This window comes from Galeopterus variegatus, unplaced genomic scaffold (genome assembly GCF_000696425.1).
Source record: "Galeopterus variegatus unplaced genomic scaffold, G_variegatus-3.0.2 Scaffold14039, whole genome shotgun sequence".
NCBI lineage: Eukaryota > Metazoa > Chordata > Mammalia > Dermoptera > Cynocephalidae > Galeopterus > Galeopterus variegatus.
The window spans coordinates 1-7,845 of record NW_007740150.1 but is presented as its reverse complement, the minus strand read 5'-3'; positions in this window follow the sequence as shown (position 1 = coordinate 7,845).

Sequence of the window (7,845 nt, the reverse complement as noted above, 5' to 3'; positions counted from 1 at the left end):
ACATATAAATAAATATTCCAGAAAAATAGCTGAATTTCTGTAAGAACAGTGCGATTTGTATCATTTCAACTTGCCTTAGACCATTCCTCACTGTCCAGATCAGTGGTAACCTGAAAATTAGCCCATATCTCCAGTACCAGATGGAACAGAATGGAGCTGGTGCTCCTTCAAAACCTCACTCCCGGTCAATTGTCATTATTTGACCTGTCTGGTGGTTCCCTGGAAGATCTCACTTGAAAAGTTTGCTTATTTGATCTGATTGAGAGCTACCTGGTGCTAAAACTTTCTCACCAGAGGATGTTTATGGAAAACAATTACAGGCAATTGTTTTAAAATGACAGCTGCATGAGGCAATGAATAATGAAAAATGGACTAATCAAAAGCTTAACAGGAAAAGCTGAAGAATAAGATGCCCTTAGGAACTTTGAAGAACTCCAACATGTCCTTGGGAAACTGGAACATCATGAACTATATTCTTGGAATGTGGAAGGCCATATACACATGTGTAGGGCTGTGAGCACAGTCAGGAAAGACCTGAGAAGACCCTAAACTCTCAACCCTGGCTAATCTTGAGGTTCTGCACAGCAGGAAGTGAGAGTTAAGGCAGAGCTGTAAACTTCTGGCTGAGTGCTGAAGGCATGCCCTAATATGCACACATAGCCCCTTGGCAAAAACTTGGAGGTTTATTGGTTCCAGGCATTTAATGAAATCTCTGTTCAATCATTAGCTGACCACTGAGATAACCAAGTAAAGACTTCAGTGTCCACACAAAACAAAGAACACAGACTTTACAAAATTAGTTCAGAAAAGTCACTAAATAAACAGCAACTACTAAAACAAGCAGCAACAACACCAAACTCTGGGGATGGGGATCTGATTTCCAGAATCACTACATTATATTGTTTAAAATATCAAGTTTTCAACAAAAATTCATGAGAGATGCAAGGAAACAAAGTATGACCCATACACAGGGGAGAAAAAACCAATCAGTAGAAACTATTCCTTTGGAAGCTCAGTTGTTAGACTTACTAGATGAAGATTTATTTCAGCTATTTAAAAATATGTTCAAGAGATAAAACCATTTAGTTCTATAGACTAAAGAACTAAAGGGAAGTGTGAGAACAAGACATTATAGAATAACAATAGATAGAGATTACAAAGAGGAGCAAAATAGAAATTCTGGGGTTGGAAAGTATTGCAACTAAGATGAATGAGCAGGAAGAAAACAGAATCAGGAACTTGAAGGTCAACTGAGATTACTGAGTCTGATAAAAAAGAAAGAAAAAAGAATTTAAAAAATGAATGGAGTCTCAGAGACCCACTTGTGAGACACCATCAAGTTTACTAACATACACATAATGGGAGTTTCAGAAGGAGAAGGTAAAGACAAAGGAGCAGAAAGAATATTTGAAGAAATAATGGCCCAAACTTCCCAAACCTGATGGAAAACATTTACGTACACATTCAAGAATCCGAAAGAACTCCAAGTAGGATAAACTCAAAGAGACCCACACCTAGATACATCATAATCAAACTGTCAGAAGCTGAAGACAGACCATATTGAAAATAGCAAAAGAAAAGCAACTTATCACACAAGGAATCCTCAGTAATTTTAATAGCTGGTTTCTCATCAGAAACAATGAAGGCTAGAAGGCAGTGAGATGGCATATTCAAAGTGCTGAAAGAAAAAAAACCTGTCAACCAAGAATTATATTATTTGGCAAAACTATGCTAGACACACAAAAACTAAGAGTCTGTTGCTAGAAGACCTTCCCTGTAAGAAATATTAAAAGGGGTCCTTCAGACTGAACTGAAGGACAGTAGATAGTAACTTGAATCCACATAAACAAATAAAAAGCACCTAACTATGTAGGTAAGTATAAAAGACAGTATAACATATTTTATAACATCTTTTATCTCCTATCTGATTTAAAAGATCAATTACATAAAGCAATAATTATAAATCTATGTTGATGGACACAAAATGTATAAAGATGTAATGTGGGACAATAAAGATGTAATGTGGGACAGTAGAAAGGAGATGGTGAGAGTGGAGATATAGAGGAGCAAATTTTATGTCTATTATTAAAACAGTTGGTATTAATATGAATTAGAATTACAGTAAGATGTAATGGTAATGCTCAGGGCAACTGCTAAGAAAATAACTCAAATATATATAGCAAAAGAAATAAGACAATTGAAATGGTACATTTGAAAATATTTATTTAACACAAAAGAAGGCAGTAATGGAGGTAGTGAGAAATGAAAAAAGACATAAGACAGTGAAAACAAGTAGCAGAATAGCAGGTAGACATTCTACTTTATCACTAATTGCATTAAATTAAATGGATTAAACTCTCCAATTAAAAGGCAGAAATTGAGGCCAGCCCGTGGCTCACTCGGTAGAGTGCAGTGCTGATAACACCAAGGCCCCGGGTTCGGATCCTATATAGGGATGGCCGGTTTGCTCACTGTCTGAGTGTGGTGAATTGTAACAAATGTGCCACACTAATATAACATGTCAATAGTTGAAGAAACTGCATGTGTGTGTAGAGAGGGTATGGGAACTTTCTTTAAAAAAAAATCAATCATGGGCTGGCCCATGGTTCACTCAGGAGAGTGTTGTGCTGATAACACCAAGGCCACGGGTTTGGATCCCTATATAGGGATGGCCAGTTTGCTCACTTGGGAGAGCGTGGTGCTGACAACACCAAGTCAAGGGTTAAGATCACCTTACTGATCATCTTTAAAAAATTAAAATTAAAAAAAAAATCAACAAACTGGGCTGACCCATGGCTCACTTGGGAGAGAGTGGTGGTAACAACACCAAGCCAAGGGTTAAGATCCCATTACTAGTCATCTTAAAAAAAAAATCAACCAACCAACCAACCAAACAAACAAACAAATAAATAAATACATAACATACCAACACTTCCAGGATGCACCTAGATCAGTGCTCAGAGGTACATTTATAGATGTAAATGCAAATATTAAAAAATCTCAAGTCAGTAACCTAAACTTGCACCTAAAGAAACTAGGGGGAAAAAACATCAAACTCAACCCAAAAGAAGAAGGAAGAAAATAATACAGATTACAGCATAAATAAATGAAATACAGAATAGAAAAACAATACAGAAAATCAACATAACTAAAAGTTGGTTCTTTGGAAAGATCAACAAAACTGACAGACCTTTAGCTAGACTGATCAAGAAAAGAGAGAAGACCCAAATTATTAAAATCTGAAATGAAAGAGGGCAAACTACTACCAACCTTACAGACATAAAAAGGATTATAAGGGAAAGTTATGAACAACCGCATGCCAGTAAATTAGATAATCTGGATGAAATGGACACATTCCTAGAAAGAAAACTGAAACTAACTTGAGAAGAAATAGAACATCTAAAATAGACCTATATCAAGTAAAGAGATTTAGTGGTCCAAAAACTTCTCACAAAGAAAAGCTCAGGACCAGACAACTTCATTGTTGAATCTACCAAATGTTTAAAGAATTAACACCAAACCTTCATCATGTCTTCTAAAATACAGAAAAGGAGAGAACATTTCCTAAGGCTGGTATTACTGTGATACTAAAATCAAAGACATCACAAGAAAAGAAATTTACAGATCAATGTCTCTCATGAATATAAATGAAAAAATCCTCAGCAAATACTTGCAAACCAAATTCAACAGAGTATAGCAAATGGACTGTACACCATGACCAAGTGGAATTTATCCCAGGAATGCGAGGTTAATTCAACATATAAAAATCAACCAATGTAATACTCCATACGAATAGAATAAAAGAAAAAACACATGATGATTTCAATAGATACAGTAAAAGCCTTTTAAAAATTAGAACACCTTTTCATTATAAAAACATCAAGCAGGAATAGAAGGGAACATCCTCAACCTAATAGAGCTTGACAAACCTCTATGAAAAATCCATGGCTAACACCTTACTTAATAGTTTAAAACTGAGAGTTTTCTTCCTAAGATTAAGAGCAAGGCAAGAATTCCATTCTTACCACTTCTACTCAACATCATATTGAAGGTTCTAGCCAGGGCAATTTGGCAAACAAAACAAAAAAGCATCCATATTGGAAAGTAGTAAAAAGAAGTAAAACTATCTTTATTTGCCGATGACATGATATTACATGTAAAAACTATAAAGAATCCATACACAGAAAAAAAGCTATTAGCTCTAATAAATGAGTTCAGCAAAGTTGCAGGACACAAGATCAATATGCAAAAATTAGCTGTACTTCTACACACTAGTAATGAATACACTCAGAATGACATGAAGAAAACAATTCCATGTATAATAGCATTGAAAAGAATAAAACACTTAGGAATAAATTAAACCAAAGAGGTGTAATACTTGTACACTGAAAACTACAAAGATAGTTGAAAGAAATTAAAGATCTAAATAAACAGAAAGACATTCTGTGTTCATGGGTCAGAAAACTATACTGTTAAGATGACATAATTTTACAAATTGATCTATGGTTTCAGCATAATTCCTATCAAAAATCCAGGTTGCTTCTTTCCTGAAATTGATAAACTAGTTCTAAAATTCATGTGGCAATTCAAGGGACCCAGCGCAGCCAAAACAATCTTGAAAAAGATGAACAAAGTGGGAGGACTCAAACTTCCCAATATCAAAACCCCATTTAAATCTACAGCATCACAGTGTGGTACTAGAATAAGGACAGACATATAAATCAGTGGAATAAAATTGACAGTCCAGGAATAAACCCTCACATTTGTGGTCAATTTACTTTTAACAAGGATGCCAACACAATTCAATGTGGAAACAATAGTCTTTTCAAATAGTGCTGTAACATCTGGACATCCAAATGCAAAATAATAAAGTTGGACCCTGTAAGGAAAGTAGAAAAGTTTAGTCAGGATCTCTCGCCTTGCATCTGTTACAATGGGCAAGATTCAGCACATTTACTAGAAACACATTATAAAAGTAGTGTAACTGCACATGTGTGCCCATTTACTGATTCAGCATGATTGTTGTAATTATGTAATATTTGGCTTGTGGCCACTATTGTGTACTAAGAGTATAAAGGGACCTGCTCTGAACTGCTGGATGGCACGGCATGGAATGAACGGCAGAGCATGGAGGGTCAGTGGAGTAGAGCTTGAGCTCATATCTAGGTTAAAGCATGTCTGTGAAGCTCATGTCTGAAGAATGAATTATGTCTACCTTGCATAAAGCTGCCAGGGTCTTCTTTCACCTACCTGACTTACAGCCAGCACAGGAAGGGGCAGAAGGATCTGAGATTCCTGCTTGACACACTCTTAAACCTTACACCTTATTTAGAAAGCAATGCAAAATGTGTTAAGTGACAGACTCTTAAACCTCACACCTTATTTAGAAAGCAATGCAAAATGTATTAAAGACCTAAATTTAAGAGATAAAATGGTAAAACTCCTAAGAAGAAAACATAGGACTAAATACTCATGACCTTGGGTTAGGCAACAGTTTCTTAGATATGACACCAAAAGTACAAACAAACCAAAGGAGAAATAGATAAATGTCATTAAAATGAAAAACTTTTGTGCTTAAAAAGACACTATCAAGAAATGGAAAAAACAACTCACAGAATGGGAAAAATATTTGCAAATAATATATCTGATAAAGTTCTAGTACCCAGAATATCTGGAATACATAAAGAACTCTTAAAAGTCAATAAAAAGACAGCTCAATTTTACAACGGGGACAGGGTTTGAATACACATCTCTTCAAAGAAGATATACAAATGACCGATATGTACCTGAAAAGATGCTCCATGTCTTAAGTCATTAGGGAAATGCAAATCAAAACCATAATGAGACACTACTACTTTACACTCACTAGGATGGCTGTAATAAAAAAGACAGAGAATAACAAGTGTCGACAAAAACATGGAGACATTAGAGCTCTCATATAATGCAGGTGGGAATGTCAAATGGTGCAGCCACTGTGGAAAACAGTTTGTCATTTCCTTAGAAAAGTTAACTTTGTGCCAGCCAACCACCAAAAAAAAAAAAGAAAAGCTAAACATTAGTCACCATATGACCCAGCAATTCTACCAGGTATGCACCCAAGAATTAAAAATATATGCCTATAGAAAAACTTGTACATGAATGGTCATAGCAGCATTATTTATAATAGTCAGAAAGTAGAAACAATCCATATGCCCAAGAAGTAAATGCACGAACTGATATGTTATATCCATATACCGGAATATTATTCAGCCTTAGAAAGGAATGAAATACTGATACATGCTACAACACAGACAAACCTTAAAAGCAACATGCTATGTGAAAAGAGCCAGACACAAACAGCCACATGCCGTATGTTTTGTTTATATGAAATGTCCAGAATAGGCCAATCTACAGGGACAGAAAGTAGATTTGTAGTTGCCTGGGAGAGAGAGATGGGGAGCGATGGCTGTTTCTTTTTAGGGTGATGAAAATGTTCTGGAATTAAATAATGGTGATTGTTGTACAATCTGGTGAATGTACTAAACATCACTGAATGTTTAGTACACTAAACACCCTTTATAGTGTTGCATTTTATGGTATGTGGATATCTCAATTTAAAAAGAACCATGTTGTAATACATAAAGCACCAGGTGCCAGGAGAACATACATGTTGGTAGATGGAAAAAAGAGAAGTAAAGATTCAGACTCTTCCTTCACCAAGGCCAAAATGAGTCAGTGGTCAGGCTGGGAGCCATGCAGCTGGTCCCTTGTGACCTCCCCTGTTCTTCCATTTCTAGTATATTCTTCCATTTTTAAAAATATCATTAACTTGATTCATAACACTAGTTAATATTCAACACAATAATGTTACAAGGAGAAAGAATGTGTCATGTGACTTATTAAGGATGGTTCCTCCAACTAAGACTTTAAGTGTTCTCTGCTTTTTTCCTTTTTGTGGTGGAGGGGGACATTGACATCTGTAAGTCAGTGGTGAGCTCTGTGCAAGTAGGCTCCTCCACCTCTACATCTCCTCCTGCCCATTTTTCCCCAGCCATTAAAAATGACTGGAAAGCAAAATGTAGTGAAAACAACTTAGCCAACTTTCTTATCCTTCCTCCAAAATTGTCTCAGTTCTCCAACCCTTCACTCTGTCTTAACAGCTCATTCATGGCCTTGTACCTATGAGCTCAGTGTTTCCTCTTAAGTTGGCAATACGATCCTTGCATTTCTCCCTAGTGAAATCAACATACGGGGCCTCTCTGTATTATCCTATTTCTTCCTTCTGTTTTAGAGCATGCTTTTCCTCACTGAGGTTGTGCCTAGGCAGTGGAGAGAATGAGTATGAAGTGACTCAAAAGCTGAAATTTGGGCTGCTCAAGATGGCGACGGGTCTGGAGTGGCTGTGTCAGGAGACAGCGCGATCCTGAGAGCTGTGCGCTGTGATACCAGAGTATTAATTGCATTTCCAAGAGCAACAAAAGGCGAATAATTCTTTCAACAATGACCCTGCAACGACAAACAAGCGGCAGCAGATTCGAGGTTTTGGGGACGACACAGAGGAGGACTCCTGAGAGCACCCAAGCCCGGCTGTGGGAACGGGCGAGCGACCCAGTCAACAAAGGCCAGGAAAGCCAGCGGAACCGATGCAGAAACGGAGTGAGGAACGCCGGACCGTCCCAACGCTGCGAGCTCTGTGAGTCACCCCCAGCCCAGCCCCACTTGCGGGGCAAAACACGAATGCTCCCCGCCCGCCTGGCTCCTGCCTACTACACCAGGCTAGGCGCCCACAGCAGAGCTGCCTCCATTTTCTCGGGTGGGGGCGGAGATGGACGGCTTAGTGAGGGCAGGCCAGCCATTCCGGTTGGC